At 39.6% G+C, this 22,437-nt stretch overlaps 1 protein-coding gene and 1 long non-coding RNA gene across 3 annotated transcripts in view; one reads left to right on the top strand and one right to left on the bottom strand.

Annotated features, from left to right (window-relative positions):
- Positions 1-4,447, bottom strand: part of PKIA (cAMP-dependent protein kinase inhibitor alpha) — a 43,888-nt gene extending 39,441 nt beyond the window's left edge. Inside the window, exon 1 of one of the 2 annotated variants that reach the window (XM_064389858.1) lies at positions 4,338-4,447. The gene's annotated coding sequence lies outside the window, so the exon portion shown is untranslated. Of the gene's footprint in view, positions 1-3,644; positions 4,028-4,337 lie in introns of those variants that run through there. The other variant, XM_064389848.1, reaches the window with a different exon arrangement.
- LOC135281203 (uncharacterized) lies at positions 4,378-16,047 on the top strand. The gene is made up of 3 exons (XR_010347923.1): positions 4,378-7,012; positions 13,185-13,306; positions 15,077-16,047. It is a non-coding gene; the product is annotated as an uncharacterized LOC135281203 (long non-coding RNA).
- Positions 16,048-22,437: the final 6,390 nt, after the last annotated feature.

Genomic DNA, 22,437 nt, shown 5'->3' with positions numbered 1-22,437 from the left:
AAAGGAAAAATAAAAGAATTTTTGATCTGGCATTTGGCTGGGACATTTGCACCAACTGTCCTATAAGAGTCCATTTTGTGTTACTTTCTCCTCCTATATGATTATATTTTGAGACTGGGATATATACTAGAAACATACAGTTCTTGTACAACCAGATCATTTATTTTATAATGTTGTCTTAATAAAGTAATTTTCTAAGAGTAGACAATATTGAAGTTTTCTCAAAGCCAGTCTCTTGATGCATCATGAAAGCAATACATATAAACAGATCCATGCTTTTGCTGCTGTTTACATGCAGTCCCCTTCAAGGGAAAGGCTTCAACCAGCTTTCTTTTGCAAGAAGCATACATGAACTCAGCATTTCTATCTCCACATTTCATATTAAACTCAGGGGCTCATTATCCAGTGACTTACTTGAATGTGTCAAATTCAAAATAAGATTATCAATACCTGTCTTGTTGCCACCACTAATATACTATAAATGGATAAAACACTTAGGTCTCTTTAATGATTGCTACCTTTGCAGTTTACTGAGCACTCACATAAAGATCCTCTATTGACAGTTAGTCCAACAAGGAATCCATTTGCATAGTAGGAGAAAGTTTCAGTTTGTGCCTGGCATTTATTTTCAGAAATAATTTTTTTCTCTCCCAGAAACATGAACTATTGCACATGAAGGACATGCATTTTGAAAGTGTGAATGCATTTCTTCAAAATAAAAATGGTATCACTACTGTTGAAATACTCTTGATTGTTTGCACATGCTAAAGTTTTAAGTTAATTGTGTAATATCTGTCCCCTTCTACCCTGCTCAAGCCTTTTTAAATAGAATTCTTAAATTGGAAAAAATAATCCAACTGAAAGTCTAGTAACAACATAAGTGAAAAATGACCTGCTTGCTCTGAGACATAGTTATTTCAGTTAGTTCAAACAGCGCTTGGTAACATCACCTTTAAATTCTCATAATAATAGAAAATAAATTCAACTGAAGTGTTTCATCTCAGCCCTTGGAAAGGACCAGAAGTGAAATCAAACCTCTGCAACTTCAAGTGCATTCAAGGTCACTGGGGTTTCCAGTTTGTTCTACTAAGGTAACAAGCCTTTTGCAAACATTCCCATCTGGTCCCCACTAATAAAATTGGGTAAATGAACCTGCCGGTTCAAAGGCTGACAGCAGCCTAGAAACCTCAAAGATAATTAAGCTCTTACATATCTGAAGAACAAACCCAGATGAAGTATTCCAAAATAGCAGAACCTCTGAGGAAAAAGACAACTAAAATCTCAGCTGCTACCCAGTCTGTCTGGCACCAACCAGCTGGCCAACTAGGCTGTTCTTCCAGTCACTGGCGCTGCTGCCCCAGATCAACTGCAATAAAGATGCTTTCCTTTGGCTGGCAGAAATATGGAAAGTTACAGTAACAGAAGGAGCAAGAAGAGTTTGGGAAAGAAATCTGTAGGCAGTGGATTTACACCAGTTACACCATTGAACTACACTCACATTGATAATTACATATACTTTTTCTTCTGTGGACACGTGCGCATTACACCACCTGCCTTTAGAGTACACAAGATAACAACAAAAGCAAATCAAGTTTGCAGTGGGGTTCTTGATCAACCACTGCTTCATCTCTGCTACCATATTGTTTAAAAAAAAAGTTAATTTTTTAAGAATAAAGAGTCTTGAAAAATTAGGTTTGCCAGGAAGCATGAAGAGCTAAATTTGCTGTGACAACATTGTGTCAACATTAGTGAGTAGTCATAGTACCCCAGCTTGCAACAACTGCCTGGGGTGCCATTACTTGATTTCTTCACTCTGGTGAAGAAACTGACTTTTTATAGATTGGATGGGCTAATATGTGAAGCATCTGAACCCAGCTACATGGTTTCTTTTTCAAACCAAATGCAACTAGGGAAGAACATTGCTGAAACCGTCTGCCATGCTTAATTCTAGAAAGAAAAAACCATAGAAATGTCCTAACTAATGCTTCACAGTTTTTACAGGAACAACATAAATGTATGGTCGATGAAAGACACAAGTTTGACAAAACTTTGTTTGTTTCTTTTTCCTAGTTTGAAATACATACATTACATGTGCCACAACTTAAAGCAACAAGGATCATAGTTAATGACTGTGCTTCGGAGAAAAGATTTGTCTGTTGGACTGATTTCTGACTCTGCAGTTCATCACTCGCTCTTTGTTTCAGCCTTGTGAAAGCTCAATTGTTTTTTATACACATTTTCTGTCTCTGTAGCTGTCATTTGTCTTCTGCGTACCCAGCAACAGTACAGACTGCATTTAAATATCTTCCCAGAAATAATGACAACAAATAAAGCAACTCCCTGTTACCTCCCTAAGGATTACTAGGTGCCACTCTAGCACCATGACCAGAGGCTTCAACCACAACCACAACCGTCTGAGCTTCTGTGAACCCTTGGGTAACAGGATCCTCGAAGATGAGCTATAGGTAAATAGACATTGAATAAAACAACCTTCAGCTTTCAGTATCCTGCTTCCTTTTTCATTAAGAACAGATTAATTCCCAATTCTTTACTTCCCAGAGACACAGTCATTGCTTTCATTTCCAAACCACACAGAGCCATTAACCATTACATACGCAGATAGTTTCTATTCTAATGAGCTGTTGTCTGCACACCTCCTGTATTGCTATACCTGCTTTAGGGCAAGTTTTCTTTTTTAAACCAGAACAAACTTCAAAAATAAAACCAAACTAATCAACAAAAAATAAAACCAAACCAAAACAACCCAACAAAAACCACCAGTGTATCAGGCACAGAAATAGGTCAGACAAATTTTTTTGCCTTCTCAATTCCAAAATACCACTCATTTGATGTTAAGACCTATGCACGTACCACAATGTGCAATGTTAACAGCCAAGCTACAATATGCATACATTCTTGTTTTTTCCGCTTCTACAGGTGACATGATAGCAAAGCAATTCACTAATTCTTCCATTAACAAACACACGCATTTGAATTTTGCTGCTATTTTGTTTGTCGTGAGCCTTAGGCTAGATAAAAACGTATAAAGAGAAAAAACCACGCAAGTCTTGATAGAAGACGACAGAATCCATTTTGGTGTAAGGGCCGGTTCCCCAACTTCTACACTCTTTAGTTTCCTGTGAAGCGACTTCCAAATCCAGGATGTGCATGAAATGACATATTTTTTATTTTTTTTTTTGCTTCTGTTTCCCTGAAGCCCTTCTGCCCTAAGATGTCTTCCCCGTCACTTGAGGAACGCGCATCGGACCCGAGAGAGCGCGGGCTCAGCCCCGCACCTGTCGCATCCCTCCCGCTCTCGCTCCCACCGCCAGGCTGCCCCGGCGCGGGCACGGAGAGCAGCCCGAGCGGCAGCTGGCACCGAGCCACCGCACATCCTGGCCACGGAAGATAAAACGCACCACTGTGGCGCTTCAGAGAGCGCAGCCTTGCCGCTTTTGGAGGGAACCATGGCAGATGGGAGGAGAGGGAAAGAGGAGGAAGCTACGAGCCGCAGCCCCGCTCCAGAGGCTGCCCGGGCAGGGCAGCGGGCAGGGCCGCGCCGGGGGCTCGCAGCGGCAGCGCCGCGCTCCTCCGGCCGGGCAGCGCCGCAGCGCCCGCCCCCGCACCCGGCAGCTCCCGCTCACCTTTCAGCGACCGGCTCAGCGCATCTTCCTCCCTCCCTCCTTCTCTCCCGCAGCGGCTGCTGGTAGCGGCCCAGAGCCCTCGGGCTCGGCGGGTGCCCGGCGCTGTTCCTCCCTCAGCCGGCGGCAGCTCCCGCTGTCACTTCACCCCCACATCCCGCCGCCGGCGGCGGCAGCTGCTGCTCCTAAATTCACGGCGCTCCGGCGGCATGAAGTCATCCTCCCCGCCCCCTCCGCGGGCCGCCGCACTCCGCTCCCGCCGCGGAGGGGGAGACGGCCCGGCCGCCCGGCGGCCCGAGCCCCGCGGGGCCCCGCCGCTCCACCCGCCCCGGAGGGAACGCCGCTCCCGCGGAAACACCCGTGCCCGACTGCCCGGGAGCCTGCGAGGGGCGGTACCGTCTCCCGGGTGCGGTGGCGGTCCGGGGGACCCTCCCCAGGCACGGCGGCGGGATGGGCCGCTCCGCCCCGCGCCAGCCGTGCCCTCCCGGGGCTCCCCTCCGCGGGCAGCGCGGCGCTCCCGCCCGGCCGCACCGCGCTGAGGGCAGCATCGCGGGAGGGCAGCTCCCGCCGCGCTGCGAGGCCGGAGCCAAGGGAGAGCGTCCCCGGGGAAGGTTGTGTGCCTGGGTCTCGCTGTTTGAAGGAAAATTGGCTGTAATCCCTGGTGCTCGTGGGCGGGCTCCCTGCTCCCGCTCTCACCTCCCGGCCTCAGGACGCTCCTGAGCTCGTGCCCCTAAAAAAAATGCAGCGCTCCCTGGGATGCTGCAGGAGAGCTCCTCTGGCAGTGGCTCCTGATCTGCGCGGAAGGGGAGGGCAGAGCACAGGCACTGTGCTGTGCTCAAGGTCACCTGGGCAAACTTCCCCCTTACCAAGGGCGTCCTGATATTTGTGAGACCCAGCAGTAGGCAGCATGTCTATTTTTGTTACTTACAGAGTGCTGTGCACATACTGAGTGACCGACAGGCTTGTAAAGAAGGCCGGATTGCTATCACAGTTTACTATCCCATGACCCATCCCATACGCACGACAAGCACAGCTATATTGCTACATAAACAACACCAGGCAGTCTAGTTTGGATGTCACCAAATGCGTGTCACTGATGCATGCCAAATCATTGTAGTCTGAGAGCTCTTCATATCTTAAGAGCAAGTCAGGGTTGTGTCTGGTCGAGAGAAGCTATGCTGGATGAGCTGCCAGGAAAAACAAACACAAGTTTCCCAGGTGCTGTGCCTGCTCAGTTGACCCAGTGGTCAAGTGGTGCCTTAGCAAGGGTTTGGAGTAGACTCGTGCTGGAAATGTTGATGGTCTCCGTTGTGGTAAGGTCTGAAACATGAAGAGCTGCCTCAGTGGCCTGGGTAGCGGTAGGAAGACTGTATGTAGTGGTAGAGGAAAACAGCAAAGGGAAATCTCATAAAGTTCTTAGTCTCTCAGATAAAATATAAAAACTCTAAACCTAAGTTCCCTTTTGGAAATTAATTGTGTTTATTTTTATGGAGGTTTATGGTACGGCTTTTCACCTGTGCAGTCCTACAGTTGCTCTATTTTGGGCTGCTCCTGTTTACTCCCTGCCTTGAACATCTGCTGATTGGCATTGCAGACCTGAATGTGCAGCACCAGCAGCATCTCAACAGTATTACTTAATCTCAGTGATTTGACAGTGTGTTAGGTTAGGTGATTGAAGGTTCTTCTCCACATGCACAGAGGAGTTTAGGAGCACTTGGGCAGGTGGGGGAGCCAGGTCGGGCAAAGGCAGCCCATGCCCAGCCTCTCCCAGGGAAGCCTCAATTCCCATGGAGGTGGGGGACACACCCAGCAGTCAGCCAAAACTTTCTGTGTGGGTGTTACTGCCTAGGGTTACGCGACACGTCGTGGAATGGATAATGGAACGCTTTGGGATTAAGATTTATGAGATGTTTAGGGAAAGAACCAAAGACGGGGAAAGGAAGGGATCAAGGTGATATGAGAATGAGCACGTGTGAGAAAATAGTGGGATGAGGAGGTAAATAGGGCAGGTCTGGTGTAAACAAACTGCTGGTCAGACTGCTTGTCTGGCTATGCCCTGCACCTGGTGAGCTCAGTCTCTCCTGGACGAGTCTCCCAGACTAGACTCTGTTTCTAAACCTCACTGTGTGAGAGGTCTCCCTGTGCTATATGTGTGCCTCTGCATGGCTGTAAGTGCCAGCAGCAGGAGTCACACCTCAGGTTACAGGGACTCGTGCCAGAGAGGAGGACAGGACTTCACCATTCATGCCATCTGTGTTTGAGTGTTTCTGTCTATGTTGATCTGTGTAGCTGTCCTTGTGCTTATTTTTATATATATATATATTCGTGTGTACACACTTTCTGTGCGTGTATGCCTGTTCGGAATATGTGTTCAGACTTGCTGCTGACTAGGCCTAGGAAAACGTTGCTATGGCAGCCTCTCTTCTATTGGGCTGTATGGTTCAGCAACTCATAATTCACTACATGATTAGCATACTAGAAAATCCTAGATCTGTGCAAAAGCAGGAATTATTAGTATTTAATTTGTATTATTTCTTTGGTAGCAGTAAATTCCAGAGTCAAGAGAAGTAAATGCTCTTGGCCCAAGGGTTTTAATTAGTATTATTCAATATACATGATTGCAAAAGCAAGGCAATGAGTGAGACACATAGGATTTTATTTTAGTAGAAAAAATATATAGATATTCGTCATTTAGCAACATTCAAAAAGCCTGTTTTCGTCAGAGGATATAATCTTTGATTTAGCAATCATGGGTTCAATCAGTTTTAAATGAATGTCAGTATAAATTGATTGAAATCTAAGCATTTCAGCTTTAAAAAGTATGCTGTAGGGAAGCTAAATATAGCTCTTGAATATCTGAATATAGGGAAAGTCTGGAAATGTCTTTAGTAAGTGAGAATATTGTATAAGGAAGACTGCTTATTTGCAAAGGGAGTGACTTCAAACAGGATTACAGAAGTAGTAGGAGGAGAAAGTTGTGTCGTAGAGGTTAGAAACAGAAAGGATGAGGTGAGATTTGCCAACATTCAAATTAAATTAGATTGTTAAAATAACTAATAAATAGCAAAAGGTGCATCACTTGTAAAAATGTAAAGAAATCCTGAAATGAAGAAGTTGAGCTTTTTTTTTAGTGAGGAAGGGGTGAAAAGTCAAGGCTCTCTTACTCAAACTGAGTACTGGCTTTCCTGATAATTGCTGACTGGCGTAAAAGGTGAAGCAAAAGACAAACAATGAAGGGGAATAAATGAATCTGTACAAATGAATGTTACTGTTTTCACAGGGAGATTAAAATCAAGAGAGTGTTCAGAGGAGTAAAGCTCCATCTAAATTTGTGAAGTCAGAGGTGCTGCCCCATTCTTGGAGATTGTCAGGTAGTACTGGTATTTATGAAATAAAAAGAGACCTAGGAATTCACAGTTAGGTGGCCTAATTGGTGATAGCATGCAACACCACAGAGCCAGTAGTACAAGAACATAAGAAGAGACAAAGACCACTGCACACAGGCTTCTTTAAAGTTTATACTACTGAAACTAGAGAAAATTGGTTGTACTGCGTATAAGAAAAGAACTGTAATCTCCCATGCACTTTTTTTTCTGCCTAAATAGCCTACTTCTTATGGACCTGCTTATGTGGCAATTATTTGTGTTACTTTCATGTCTTCCAAAATGCAGATTATTTGGTAGTTTCTGCAGTGCAAGCCAGTGTGCTGGGTCCTGAAGAGCAATAGATTATATTGCAACTGTTATAAACAGTTATTATAACTGTTATAACCAGTTTATTTCTCAGTTTGCTGCAAGCTTTTTTTTTTTAATATTAAACTGAGTACTAATGTACACTTTAATAACAGAGTTCTTCTGCATATCCTCAGACTGCATTTAAATGAAAGCAAGACAATAAATAAACAGTTCTTGTGAATTTTTGCCAATTTTTTTAAGAGATGTGGGCAAAAATTTTACATAAACATTCAAAAAATGACTGAAAAAAACAATTGTCACATGTCAGCAGCAGTGCAGCTTAAGATACTGAGCATTATTTTACGGTTCCCATGGAGAATATAGTAGAGTATAGTAGAGTACAGTAATATTCCTACTGGATATCAAAACAGTCTTACTCATGTTGAAATACGATGTAGGAGTGCACCATAAGAACCCGTAGTTACACCCCGTAATAAGTTAATATCCAGCTGATCTATATGTTTATTTGAAGTAATTTCAGATCCCACAAATAAAATTATTCACAAAATAAAAATTGCAATAGGCTTTCTACTGAGAAAAGACAATATTTAAAAAAATTGATTTTGAAAGAATGGTGTCTGTAAATATTTTTTAAAAGCAAGTAGATTAAGCTGGTTTCCCATGACCACTGTTTCACTTCCTTACTCTTCTTTTCTTTCTTTATTCTTTCCGTTATGGCTTTATAAGCTTTTAAGTAAATTAGGTAAATTAACACATTTTATTCAGTTGGTTGGAGTGTAATATATATGCCAAAAACAGGACTCAAATGTACTGTGATGAAGAAGAATATTGCAAGATGAACTGCAATGTCAGCAATACTCAAATAGACTTCTTTATAACTGAACCAATATCAGGAAAACATTTTTAAAGTTGTCATATATTTCTCCAATAATTTCCAAACCATGTGAGGGAATAATTCTTAAAGTAAATTCTGGTTGATCATTTAACAATAAAAGAATATGAATTCAAAAGCATTCAGTATATTATTTTCTCATCTTCAGCAATAGTAAATTGCTGAAGTAATATGATCTGGTTGTACATGGTTTAGAATAACCAAACTCTGGATGCAGACAATCTGCCAGTGATTCTCAGTATCCTCCTCTTAGTGCTAGTTGCTTATTTTCTTAGACTCAAATTTTTAAGGCAGGGACTGTTAAAGATTCAGTTTGTACAACATTGTTAGGCACGAGCAAAATGCATTGATAATAATTTATGGCACTTAACAATACTGTGAACTTTTGACTTCTGTGCACAGGGCTCGGCTGCACCCTAAGTTACAAGTTTCTTCAGCTGACAGTCATGGGAGTTGTGTGTGCACAGGGGCAGAGCCTGGCCCTTAGCCTCCTTGAACGTCAGTAGGAACAGATGTGTTCTCCTTTCTTTTCTCTTGGAGCTTCCAGCATTGTCTTATTACAAAGGAGTCTGACTTTTTTGATGCTTTAAATTGAAACCTGCTTGGGTTTTCTAATTTTCCACTGTCAGCTTCATTGCTTGCTTATATGTTTTCTGAAGTTGGTAGGAATAATAGTCCCATCATAGCGTTTTCTATGCTTAAAAATCCATTACTAGAATTGTAACATAAAGCATCCCTCCAAGTGGGAACAATAACTTTTAACAATATAATGTTGCTATAATGCATATGCCATAAGGGGAGAAATTAAGACATTAAGCAATCTCAATTCTGGTATTGGCCACAATGTTTTCTGAGTTCTTGACTTGTCACCTTCTGTTTTCTCACATTTTTCAAAGTAGTATGTGAAATCTGTTACTTTTTAAAGAAAAAAAAATACTGTCATGACAATTCTAATACCTGCACAGGTCTTCAGTATGTTTACTTATGTGAATGGATATCTAGTGACCTGGTGTAAAGTTGTCCCTGCCCGTGGCAGGGCGTGTGGATTAGGTGATCTATAAAGGCCCATTGCAACCCAAACAATTCTGTGATGTTAAAGTAAGATGTAATATTTTACCTTTTGCTTCCATAACTGTTTGTCAACAGTACAAAAACAAAAATGGGAGAATAGTGACATTTGTTGCTCATGCCCTCTTCTAACTCAGTCTTTGCATCCTACTGGATCTTCTACTTAATTCCCATCTGCAGGTTTCTTATATCAGCCTATTTCTTTGACTGTCATTAATGCAAATTTTAAATTCTGTAAAGTTTTAATCCTGATTTCAGATTTGTTCTCTTACACCTGTTTGTTTTAGTGGAGGAACCCATTTAATATGAGTCAGTGAGTCCAGGTGCTTATTGTTATGTAAAAAAAAATGTCTTTAAAAAGATATTTGTACAAAAGATTGTCTTCTCTTCATTTACTATGCAGTAGAGAGCCTCTTGCAAGACATATCTTTCATTAAAATAAGAAAAAGATTGCTACCAAAATTTGCAGTGCACAACAAGAAAAGACCATGAGAGCTGCCAAAACTCAGTGCCTTAGCAGATGCAGAAAATTTGACAGCAAAAATGTGTCACAGTGTTTCTGTATATCTTTGATTATTATTCACTGCCAAAACAATAAAACCAGCCAAGAAACATGAGAATCCTGTCCATCTGACCAGAGAAAATATATATTTTCCTAATTCCAGATCTAGCACATCCCATTTGGCAGTAATGTCTCAGCACCCATAAACTTTGCCTAAAGCAATTTCTAAAACTGAGGACTGCCTGTTTTCATTCTGTATGTTAGGTTTCCTTCCCATTTCCCTTTCTGTATCCCTTTCTGTTTAATATTCTTGGGCACAAAAAATTCAGTTCAGAATTAAATTTAAAAACCCAGTGATTTTGGATGGTAACTAATCTTAGTTTGCTAAATAAAAGAAGCTTGTGGGTTGCTTGTAGTTTTTCAAATGTTGGTGAGTAGGTGGCATTTAAACATATCCAGTTCTCCTGATTTTCAAGGCATTTATAGTTCTCAGTTGATTCTTTGGGTACCACCTTTTGAAACTTTTGATTAGGTCCCTCCTCCTGCCTTTTCTTGTACGGGTGTAATTGTTCCTGACTTCAGTGCAGTCAGGACAAAATTGGACATTTGGAGTTCAAGCTGATTGATAGTCATCATTAGAAATGTATTTTATCAGTTAAGTTAGCTGCCTGTTTCGTGAGAAATCTTCTCTCAGTTGTACAGGTGTGTATATTTTGTGATTTTTTTTCCCTATAGACTAAAAAGAAAAAAAATTGCTGTGCCAAAAGCTGTTTGATGGTTTTGCTAAAGCAGTCAGGGTGTTGGGTCTTTCTTCTTAAAAATAATTATTTCCCAAATCAAGTACTCTAGTGGTTTTGTATCAGTGCTAGTAAACATTCTTTTCCAAAATATAATTGTATAAAAATTAATTGACTTGTAATTTGTTTTGGTATAATTTTGTTGTTTCATTTCTGAGTGTATGTTAGAGAATTCTATAACTGCTACTTGTGCCTGCCCACTCACAGCCTTCCTGCCTATATAGGAATCCCACTTTCAAATCACTCTTCTGTTATGATTGTGGATTTCTTTGAGTCTGTTTATGTTCCTAGAGCAAACTGTGTCAGATGTGAAAGAGGAGAAACAATAGTCTTTTGGAGACTACTTTCTCAACAGTGGGCTAGTGGGATATTGTTTTGTGTTATGAGGGGAGAAACAGATGCTGGAAAAGCCGACCATTTCAGCAAGAGCTGTATGGAAGGTACAGCTGTCACAAAATTCTTCTGCAAGGACATTTTTTCCCAATCAAGAAAGAAAGGATTACCAAGGAACAACTTGTAAGAGATGTGGTAGGTGTTTTAATGAACTCAGATATTAGTATTGTGATAAACAGGGGAATAAAATGGTACTATCAGTGGAGCATTGACATTTTATAATGTGTGGAATTTCATTGTACTTGTAGAGCTATGAACACTCAGACAGATAAAATTATATTAAATGAACCTTGGATCCAGAGGTAATATCAAATTGCATGACAGTGGAACAGGAGAGCATGCTCCACCTGAGATGTGCTGTTGGACAGTGTATGCCAGCTATCTCAAGGCAATAAAAGATTAATTAAGTGGATAAGTAGCTGACTAGAACAGACTTGTAACTTTCAATTTGCAGGCCAAATACATATATATTTCCTAATTTGACCTCTGGTGCTGATGCCCAAAGTTACAGTTTTATTTATTTCAGTTTATGAGCAACAACAATTTTTATCATCCTTTGCTTATGAAACTACAGATGTAGGAATGCACAGAAATGCATATCCCAAAGTTATGGGATAGAATGTTCATTGTTGTAACAGTGTTAGGACTTTGTAGGGCATGTGGCAAAGCCAAAAAAAAGATGTTGTGGTAATTCATAAGAACATAAATGAGATTTCTGGTTGCATAGAAAAATAGAAAAAAGAAACCTGAAGCACATTTTAGAAATGTTTTGAAGACAGACCATGGCTGAAATAAAATCTGAAGAAGAGTAAGGACAGAACTCTGAGAAGGCAAAGGCAGGAGCTAAGAAAGCTACTTTGAAGGCCAGCTACTTTGAAGAGACCAAGGATGCTGTTTCACACAAATGAAGGAAGGACAGGATTCCACAATCAACAAGTTGAAAATCAGTGGGAAGGAGTACTCCTGATTCTGATATTTTGGTAGAATGGTGGTAGGAAAGAGGAGAAGCTTGTTTTTTCTTGCCTTTCCCTTCCTCCCCTCTGTAAAAATTACCTTTTTTTTTTTTTTAATACAGCTAATGCATAAATCAATAATACTGTATTTTCTTTTAGTTTTCTCTAGAATATGAGTTTTCAGTATTGCTCTATATTGCAGCGCTTTCCAGCTGAAAGTTGTCCTTAGACTCTCCATTTTTGCAGTTATTTACATTTCAAATGTCTCTAAGATACTTTGGATTATGGTCTTCCATTTAATTATTGTAAAAAACATTTTCTAAGTGAAAACTACATACAAAATGTAACATACATATGTAGTATGGGCTTGGTGATCTTATGAAATGTCAAAGATAATTATCAGGCAATGAGACTTAAAATCTTTTACAAACAGCTACAGCAACATTTCTGTGTCCTAAGTGTTTGATGCTGCTTATCTGTGAATGTTCTGCACAGATAATGTTCTTTTGTTAATTTTGCAGCAAAGAGAATCTTCATTAAGCTAGCTGATTAAATGTAGTTTCATGTCTTAAAAGAGACAAAATTTAAAAACTTGTCTGTCAACTTGTTTATTCATAGATTTGTCATTATTGCTGCATTTTCATTGAGAAGGAACTCTGCTGGGCAAACTGTGAGATACTGTCTAAAACTCTTAAGTAGGCAATGTGAGTAGCAAATCTATAGAAACAAAACTGCTACTTTCATTCCCTGGTATGCAATAAAATTCTCAAAGGAAGTCTGAACCCCACAATGTTTTGGAAGTTGTACATACATATAATGATAAAAATGACATCCATGTCACCTAGATTCTGCCTTGCCTTGACTCAGTATTTTAAATTTTTCTCAAGTCCAGGTTGGAGTGGCTCTCCAGAGAATACTTAATCTCTTTTACTGTCCTTAAAATTCCTTGTATATCTAAAATTAGGGTATGTATATACTGAGGGTATGGATAGATTGAGCATGGAAATCCTTGCTTTTTGCCTAAGCCCTATGCAGTCTACAATTTGTGCCTGCTTACTTAAGCCCTGGAGTAATTCTGCCTTGCAGCCTGGAGAGCAGTTAACTGGTGCTGACAGCACAGACGTCCCTAAAAAGCCTGGCATGGAACTCACCTCATGTAGCTCTACCAAGGCATTAGTGTATAAATGGTGTCTGTAGGGGTGTATGTCTCAGATATCTTATAGTCTGAATCATTAATTCACAGAGGGGTAGAAGAAGGAAAAGGAGTCTTTAATTTCTGCTTTACCAATGGAGAAATGGAGCACGTTAAAATTTGAGCAAGGTTTGGAATCTGCTGAATAAGTCTGCTGCAGCTTGCCATTCTGGGTAGGTATGATGTCTACAGGGGAATTTAAAGCTTTTCCTAATGCTTCCTCAAAGCTTCACCAAATAGAAAATAATGACAGTGCCAAAATTTATCCGTGTGTGTGCCTGTCGCTGTCAGGCCACTATTGACCTTTCATTATTCCAGTTCTAAATTGAATACAGCCTCAGGGAAGGAAATATTTATGTAAGAGGGTGACAGTGAAAGAATCTCTGTCCTAATCCTGCACATGAAAAACAGGCCTTGGAACCAGCATGTCTTCAGCTATTTAAATGTAGCCATTCTTCCCCTTCAGGAGATGTTTTTCCCTGCAAGCTACCAGGGAGATTTATCATCTTTTTCCTTTGTCACAGAATAACTTTGGATGAGGAAACTAAAACTTAGCAAGTAAAAGAAGTCTTGATAGAGCTAATGTTATGCAGTATTTGTGTGCTTGTATAGGAGAAAAAATCTGTAAAGCAAATTTGTGTAGGGAGCATTCTCTGACAAAGTCAGTTCTCCTGTGTTGCTTGCTTTCTATTTTTTCATTTCTCTCTTTATTTAGTGTTTGGAGAAGTAGTCTTTCGAGAAGGGTGTTTATACTGATTTTATATGGAAGACTTAGGCTCTTTTGATGATGCTAATAACATGAAATAAAGATATTCAGAGGACTATTATTTTTAGGCTATGTTGAATTAATTTATCATTATTAATTTAATAATTTATAATTTATTTAATAATTAATTTAATTTCATTGATGTCTGATACCTCAAATTATGTTGATTTGAAGCAGCACAACATTTAAGACCTCTCACTGGTTCTAGAATACGTAGCTGCTGGATGTGGCTGTTATCTGAAAGTACATCATGGAAGAATTAATGTTTAATTACAAAGGTTACTGAAAATCATCCAGTTGACTGTTAAAAATCAGAAATACAGCTTGTGCACTTAATCACACAAAAGCTAAGTTCATCACTTATTCAGCATTCTTTGTGTCTAACAATGTCATGGGAAAACAAAGGCATGTTTTTTCTCCTTGAATGGACTGGGCAGCTCTGTTTCTTGCCTCCCTTGTTTGATTTACAATGTATGTATTGTCTGAACACTTTGCATGAATATTTTTTGCAGTGGATGCCTTGTCTGTCTTGGAACTCTCCAGATCCAGTGCTTTAATATTCTGAAGTTTTTATATGCATCCAAATCTATATTTTATTGGTACCCTTCATATCTAAGCCTCAGGAGAACAAGCAAAATAATTCTGAAAACCAGACCTTGTTGTCTGTGAGAAACATGCACTATAAATTCTCACACACACACACACACACGTAGATAAATGCGGGGTATGAATTTTATGGCTAAAGATTTGGTTTTTTCCCTGGGACATCTAGAAAAGTAAGAAAAGCTGCATTATCCATCTGTTTAAAAAAGAATAAGGTCTAACTGTTGTAAATAAAGTATCAAGAGTAGTCATAATTATGAGATAGCTAAAAGGTTTTTATTAATGATCATATGATAATCAAATGGTAGTTAATTGATGATTGAATGGAAAAATGGTGATAAAAAATAGCCTAATATTAAACCATTAGTTAAATTGATAGAGAATTATTTAAATGTTCATTGAAATGATAATTTAGATGGTGAATAGACATTGATTTGGACAACAATTTAGACAGTAGTCAAACATTGCTACTTACCACACTGCTAATAATTAAGTTACAGCTGGATATATGTAGAGGACTTTAGCCTACAATATATGTGAGGCCTAACATGATATCTTACTTACCTTGTTATAGCTATCAGATGCTGGGACCTTGAGCAGTAACCTTCAGCAGTGGTCCTGCTGATGGAAGGTTGAGATGGCTGCTGTGCCACCAGCAGTGCTGCAGGAGAACGCAGAGGGCTTGGGTGGGCCACGTGCTTTTACAGTGTAAAGTGATGGACTCCAGGCAGCCCCTTTCCCTTGGCGTAGGCACAGCTGCGTGGCTGTAGCAGTTTTAGTTCTGTCCAGCCCCAGCTCGGGCTCCTGATGAGACAAGGCCTGGCCTCCTTTGTTCCTGAGAAGATGCAGCCCAGCACAGAGCTCACAGCCTGCCCGGCAGGGCTGGTTCCAGTCCAGGCACAGGGCTGATGGTGCTTGAGCCATGGTGCTTTTCACCCCTGCAAGGAATGCATTCATCACACCAACTTGTGCTTCAGAGAACACAATGAGAAACAGCAGGAAAGAGAATGAGGAAAGAGGCTGTGGGGTCTTCTCTGGAGTTACTAAATCCTGCCTGGACGCAATCTTGCTTCAGGTGACTGTGCTTTAGCAGGGAGTGTAACCAGACAACCTCCACATCTCTCTTTCTGCCCCAGCCATTCTGTGATACTCTAAGTTTTGACTCCTCTGGAAATGCCTACTATGAGCGCAGCAAAACATTTTGTATGCACTTTGGGTTTGGTTCCTTCTTCCTTTTTGTTTTCAGTAAGTTGAAAAACTAGAATGGCATACATAAATTGAACACTTTTAAAGACTTTATAAAAGCAAGATAAAGACTACAGCTGACCTAGCAATGCAAGAATGCTGGGGGTTTTATAAAAGATCAGGTTATGACTTGTCCTAGGTCTCAAACACAAAGAACTGATTTTTATTGAAGTCATTTAAATTTGCCAAGCAAAGTAAATTTGTCAACCCACATGAAAACTTACTGAATAAAGTTAAATTCTTGGCAGCATGAGCGAATACAAAAAAGAAAGAAAAAAAAAAAAGGCAACCCAAAACAAACTCCAAGCCAATTTCCAATTCAGAAAATAGAATCTGAAACAAAAAGAAGCAAAGGCCAAAATTGTAATCCATGGGAGCTGTGTTGCCAAAATCACACCAGTCAAAATGAGATCATCCAATGCTGATGTCTGTAATATGGTAGTGTAACTACAAAGGATTGCAAGAGTCAGTAGAATATATCTATATACCATACACAAAAGAGAATCCTCCAGCTCAGAAGAGACCATGGAAACAATAACATCAGTACAGCAAAATTTTGAGTTATTCCTAGTCAATTATTGATGCATATATTTGCAAACTATACTCACCAGTTCTATTTCTTGCACTGTGTTTAATAATCTGTAATCTGTTGATAAAATTTAGTTTTGTCTTTCTTTGTCTATATATACATATGCATACCTAATATACACCATGTGAAAATTATAGAAAACACAGCCAAAGTTCATTAATGTGGAAAAGTGATGCTAAGACATCCTTAGTAGTTTGCTTGCAAATGTATTAAATAAAAATTTATAAATGTTATAAAGCTTATATTACATAGTATTAACTGTTTTTATTTCTTAATTAATTATTACTTAATTATTTATTAATTCATTATTAATTAACAAGAAAAACCATTAATTATTTTGTGGTGAAACATATATATTAACTTTAGTATTATGCTTCTGGTCTTTATGCCTGTGTGTCTGTAACAGAAAGTAAGAAACATTTATTTGGACTCTCTAAACCTTGGCTGCTATTTGATTATATTTTTTGCAAAGAGATTTATCAAGAGCAGTGTAGTTGACTTGCTGTGAAAATGCTGTTTGCACAGAGTGCAGTTGTTGGAATTCAGCCACACTCCAGTTCTTGCTCTCAGGAACTGACAGTTTTTTTCAGGACCTGAATTTTTTTGATGCAGAAAGTAATGGATTGATGTTATGAAGCCTTTAGTATTCAAAGGAGTGTTAAAATGGAAGAATTAGAGTGTACCCAAGATAATGTCAGAAACAAGAAAAAGTGCCTATTTTTGTATAAACCCAAAAGCACTCGGCAGGGTCTAAGCCCATATCGACATTTTAAGATCTTTTTATTGTCAGCAATTTTGTTGAAAAGTGCAATCCTGGACCCTCCCTTCACTTTTATAAGAAAGTGTATGAGATTATACTTTTGTAACATTATCAAAGATTGAGAAATATAATATTGTATGGTTGTTGTGACATCAAATGGACCATGATATTAAAGCAGCTGTCAGAGGCCTATGCATATGTAAAAAACTAAGGCAAAGTCTGCAGCTGATAGTGATGGCACCTTGGAAAAACTGAACTCAAATTGGTTGTTTTGTATTGGCTGAAAGGAGCAATGAACTTGTTTGTGGTAAAGTCAGTCAAAGTTTGGACTTGATGATCTTTTCCAACATAAATAATTTTGTGAAAATTCTCTCCCCTATTACATATAACTGAGTAGGCTGGTGGATGATGATATAAAAGAAGAAAACAAGTTTGAAATCAGATTTCGGGTCTATAAGTAACTTTGCTAAGTTACAATATTGCAAAAACAATGTGTCATTGCCTCATTCATCCTTCATGGAACACTGAACACCTGTGTCTGCATGGTAAGGAATTACTGTCAGAGCTACTGGGATCTTGCAGAGGTCTCAGAGAATCTTCCAGAGATGGGGAAAAAGCAGAGAGATACAAGGAAAATTGAAGAATATGAAGATGATGTTTTAAAAGGTCATTATGGAAAAAACTGCCATTTCTTCCAGAGTATTAGGGCCTTTTCTCTCAAATATATTTTTTTCTTGCTCCTATATACACAATTCAGCATGTGTTAAACTGGTGTTTAAATGGTTTCCAGTTAAATGTATTTCAAAGCATCACACCCCCAAAAAATTTAGTATATAAATATGTAGTTTAAATCAGTTTGAAATTCAGCCTGAAGAGAATTAATATTTAACAAGATTCTGCAGTCTTCCCAAGACTGTTTACTTGAGAAAATCTGATATAAAGATAGTAACATTCCTAATTTCCTAATTTTCATACTCTGTTGACTCTGAATTAAAATGTTCCTTATTCAAACAATCTATAGTGTATCTTCTTTCAGATTCTAACCTTATAATAATTGTAACAGTTTTGTGAGAAGTAAACCAGTTACTTTATACTGGAGTTTGGGGTTTGGTTTGTATTTTTTTTTCTGACATATTAATGTTAAGTTTGAAAGCTATATTGAGCTACATTAAGTTTGAGAGTATATTGCTAATATAAATTTCTTTATGTTTTGTTGTTGTTGTTGAAATATGTGTTACTTAAGGTGTATTAAATTTGTGAAAAAATAATTTGCCATCAACTTTCTTTTGGTGCTTAATCATCAATGCATTATGTCATTAAATAAATGGGAATGGTTCTCAGTCATGGAAAATTTCTTCCAATCCCTCTTATTCATCTTTAGAGAGACTAAAAATTGCAGTTTCTTCTCAAGGGATATATTTAATATTGGAAAGTAACAAAACATTTTATGCTGCTTTCAGCTGTAAAGATAAAGGGATGCACATAACTTTTCTAAGTGTTTAAAACTAGAAAAATGACATAGCTCCCATTATCCTGAAATTTTGGAAGATGAGAAAGAAATATGAAATGTATTATTACATCACTGGCAGGATCATTTTATGACTTATAGTGCATTTTGTTCTGTAGGAAATGGACAATTAGCTAGAAGTGAATATTTGTTTTTATTCTCCATTAATTTGAAGACAGAGTAATATCTCACAAAGCTGATGGCTGCCCCAGGAGAGCCCCAGTATCCAGGCATAAAATCTATTATCATGACTCACTGGGAGTAGGTCTCCACCTTTCAGGCTAAGAGGGGTCAGTGCCTTGTGATGGGACACGTGATGGGATGCAGAGGAAGAACATCTTGGGCTGAGACAATAGTCACGGGATTCCAACCAGGAACCAAAGATGAAAACGGAGGAATTTAGGAGATCTGGGGAGGAGCACATGTGGAAAATAGGGAGATAAGGGAATGAAAAAGACTGGTAAAATATAAATGTTTGGGTGGCTGGTGCATTTGTCCGGTTGTGCCTTTTGCCTTAGTAGTGCAATCTGAAATTCTGAATCCTTTCTAAAATCAGTGTTTTGATCAACTTTCCATAAAAGGAATGTGGTCTTCTTTAGATACTGTAAACTAGACATTTCTTTGAACAATGGATAATTTGCCCACATTTTCTTGATGTTAGACCATGCATAACTCCACTGCAGAATTGCTGAATCCCATCCAAATATAATGTAGATTTACATTAGCTAACAACCTAAAGCAATCATACAAGATTTCTTGGGGTATCCTGGAGAGGAAGAATGCTTTCAAACTACTGATGCTCATGTATCTGTTTTACTAAAAACAGTAGCACCTTTCTATCACAAGGCTTGCAGTTAGCTGTATTTCTCCTACATAGATATGCAAGACCATGCATGCTGCCAATAACCCAAATACAGTAGGAACTTGTGATTAAGTATTTGATGTCAAAAAGCACCATAATTTACATCAAATGTAACTGCAAATTACGTCGTGATGAAAATTAGAAAGGTGATAAAACAGCCCTTTATCAATACTGGAGGCTGGCTAATGTTCTGGTTTTCAAGAAGGGCAAGGAGGACCCCAGAAACTACAGGCCTGTCAGTCTCACTTAAGTGCCTGGTAAAATCATGGAAGAGATTATTCTGGGAGGTATTGAAAAACACCTGAAGGACAACACAGTCATTGGTCACAGCCAGCACAACCTCATGAGGGGAAAGTCCTGCTTGTTGAATTTCCTTCTATGACAACCCACCCAGCTGATCAAGGAAAGCCAGTAGTTTTGATATTTTTGGATTTCAGCAAAGCTTTTGATACCATCTCTTACAGTGTCTTACTGAACAAAATGGGATGGGTGGGCAACTGGCTCACAGGTCGGGCACAAAGGGGCACAAAGGGTTACAGTGAAAGTGGTGGCATCAGACTGACCTGTCTCTGGTGGGGTTCTGCAGGGCTCCACAGTCAGCCCTGAGCTCTTCAATGTCTTCATAAATGACATGGAGGCAGGACTTAAAGGACTAAGTTTTCCAACAACACCAAATTTGAAGGAGTTGTCAACACACTTGAGAGCAGAGAGGCCCAGCAGTGAGGCCACGAAAAATTAAAGAAATGGATGATCACCAGTTGTATGAAGTTTAACAAGAGCGAGTGCCCGATTCTGCATCTAGGACAAGGCAGCCCTGATTGTGTGTACAGACTGGGGAATGAGAGGCTGGAGAGCAGCACCGTGGAAAAGGACCTGGCCATCCTGGTTGATGGTGAGTTGAACATGAGCCAGCAGTGCCCTGGCAGGCAGAAGGGTCAGCTGTGTCCTGGGGTACACCAGACACAGCATCACCAGAGCAAGGGATGGGATTGTCCTGCTCTACTCTGCATTGGGACAGCCTCACCTCAAGTTCTGGGGGCACCACAATATAAAAACATTAACATTAAACTGTTAGAGAGTGTCCAAAAGAGGGCAATGAGGATGGTGAAGGGTCTTGAGGAGAAGCCACATGAGGAGTAGCTGGGTCACTTGGTCTGTTCAGCCTGGAGGAGAGTGAGGGGAGACCTCACTGCAGTAAGAACTTCCTCATATGAGGAAGTGGAGGGGCAGGCACTGATCTCTTTTCTCTGGTGACCAGTGACAGGACCTGAGAGAATAGTCTGAAGTTATGTCAGGCTGAATATTAGAACACATACAGTGCACAGAGTTGTTGTGCCCTGGAACAGGCTCCCCAGGGAAGTGGGCACAGCACCAGGTGGCAGAGGTCGTGAAGTGTTTGGGCAGTGTTGTCAGGCACATGGTGTGACTCTGGGGATGTTCTGTGCAGGGGCAGGAGCTGGTGTCAATGATCCTGATGGATCCTCCCAACTCAGTATATTCTGTTTCTATGATTTTAATGCTGTGGAAACAGTATTGCCTTTAAAGTTTTGAACACAATTTTTAACTATTCCTGTTAATAGAAGAGTACAGCAAAGATTTATTTTAGCAAGTGTTGGAGAATCAGATTCATAACTTGTAAGGAAGAGGCAGTACACTGAGGCAGTACAACTGGGTCAGCTCAGAAAGTATAATTCTTTAAAACAGCAGTGTAAAGTCTTTCCTGGGTATGGCAGTAATTGCCTTAAAACCCCATTGCTGGGTTGGTTTGCCTTCTGGTGTCCTGCTAAAACCATGTAGCCCTCAGTCATATGGCTAGATCATATGAAATTATTTTGGTGTGGGATAACAAGATGAAAACCAAACAATTCGTCTCCTCTCCCATGCTCCTTCCCTGCCTCCCTCCTTCCTTGCCTTCCAATGTTCTGGATAACCTCGATAGTCTACCATTGCAAAAAAAAATGCAGATTTTAATAATATCCCTACTTCATATGAAATGGAAGTTCCAAATACGAGTCAAATCAGCTTGGCTGCATTTCGTAAGATCTCTGAGTCCTTTTGAAGAGGTGATATCTGCAGTGTCAATAAATGTCATGCTGCCTTCAATCAAGATCTGCACAGCCTTTCAGATGCTTATGGCACTCACACTGTCACAAGCTTTCTTTTGTTCTTTCAAGAGATTTTGTGAAGGTCATTTCAGAACTAAAAATCAGAACATCTTCACTATAGTCTGATTCATATTGTAGAATCTGGATTCTGTTTAGTAAGAAAAACATTTGTCTTTTCAGCACCATATTAATATTTTAGTAAAATTTATTACTACTCTTCTTTCGAAATAGTAGTTTTGCCATCAGTGGAGCTGAATTCTTACTTTTTAAGCTACAGTAAGAATCAAAGTTCCGAGCGGTTTTTGACACTGACATGAAGCAGTCTGTCATCCATTCACCTCCTATTGCTGCCTTCTTGTGGGCAATAGGAGGTTTCAATAGGGCCTTTACAGTAGCTTCAGTATAGAGAAAATGATGGAATCCAAGCACTATCCTCACTGGACACACATGTAGTTTGCATTTGTCACAGAGCACATACAAGAGTTTCACACTCATGGTGTGAAGAAGTTTGTGCAAAGAGAGCAGTCCATTAATAGCGGCAAAACCTGAGTTTGCTTAAAAATTACTTTGGCTGTCTTGCAAAACAATCTATGTTTCTACTGAAAATTTTAAAAAAATAGAGAACAGAAAGAAGCCTTTTAATTTAAATGTGTATCTCAATGTAAAAGTATACAGAACTTAAATTACATAACATGGGTTCATAGCAAATGGCATGTGTTCAACTCTCTGGCAAGATATGCAAGATTTGTAGGGATTGTAATGCAGAGAGAGCAAGAGCATCTAGGCAAAAAGGAGGATTATTTTGTGTGGATGAATGAGTCTAAGAATATGCAGAAAGGCATTTTGAAAAAGAAGCTGGGAGCGTAG

This window comes from Passer domesticus, chromosome 1 (genome assembly GCF_036417665.1).
Source record: "Passer domesticus isolate bPasDom1 chromosome 1, bPasDom1.hap1, whole genome shotgun sequence".
In the NCBI taxonomy this organism is placed as follows: Eukaryota; Metazoa; Chordata; class Aves; order Passeriformes; family Passeridae; genus Passer; species Passer domesticus.
This window is presented reverse-complemented; position numbering and strand designations above follow the sequence as displayed.